Source organism: Anneissia japonica, unplaced genomic scaffold, assembly GCF_011630105.1.
Source record: "Anneissia japonica isolate Jap-2015-1 unplaced genomic scaffold, ASM1163010v1 scaffold26_len2425191_cov177, whole genome shotgun sequence".
Classification (NCBI taxonomy): Eukaryota; Metazoa; Echinodermata; class Crinoidea; order Comatulida; family Comatulidae; genus Anneissia; species Anneissia japonica.
In genome coordinates, this window is record NW_022685220.1 from 181,801 (window position 1) to 182,657 (window position 857).

Genomic DNA, 857 nt, shown 5'->3' on the forward strand with positions numbered 1-857 from the left:
AGATGTGTATAAGACTACAAGTTTGTTTCGTATGAACAGCTCTTAAAAGCTGCCCACACTCATCAGGTACAAATACATAGTGAGTAGTCAGTACAAGGATTACGTTTATGCTAAGAGATATGGGAAATATACGTTGCTATGGTTCCTACCATTGTCTAACTGAGTTGTTAATATTGCTTAGTTGTTACAAAATAGATGCTTTTTTCTGTGTCTACATGAAGTTACCAATTCATTTCTGTTATTTAATGTGCCTAATTTTGGTTTACAAATTATGAAATACTTTTCCATCAGGCACAGAGTACACTTTTTTGGGCCGGAGAGTATGGCTTGCACTTGGCTATGATTTTTCATTTTAACGAATACAGGATAGAGTTATCTTTAGGAGTCCATATATATTGGCTAAGAGTTGTAGCATTTTTTTGGGTCTTGTTCCTGAAGTTACTGTTATGTCCGTTGTATCTGGTTTTGAACGTGTGTTCTGTTAGTCCAATATATGTTTCTTGGGTTTGGTTGTCATATCTGGTAACTGTCGCTTGGTATATAACTCCTTTGGTTAAACAGTTTCCTTCTAATGGGCATGTTACATTTCTTCTGCAATTACAATTAGCGGTAGTTTGTGCGGTCAGATCAGTTTCTTTTTTCAGACTGCTGAAAAACTAAAACAACTAAGCAATATTAACACCTCAGTTAGACAATGGTAGGAACCATAGCAACGTATATTCCCCATATCTCTTAGCATAAATGTAATCCTTGTACTGACTACTCACTATGTAGGCCTATTTGTACCTGATGAGTGTGGGCAGCTTTTAACAGCTGTCCATACGAAACAAACTTGTAGTAATAAATGCATATGGAAT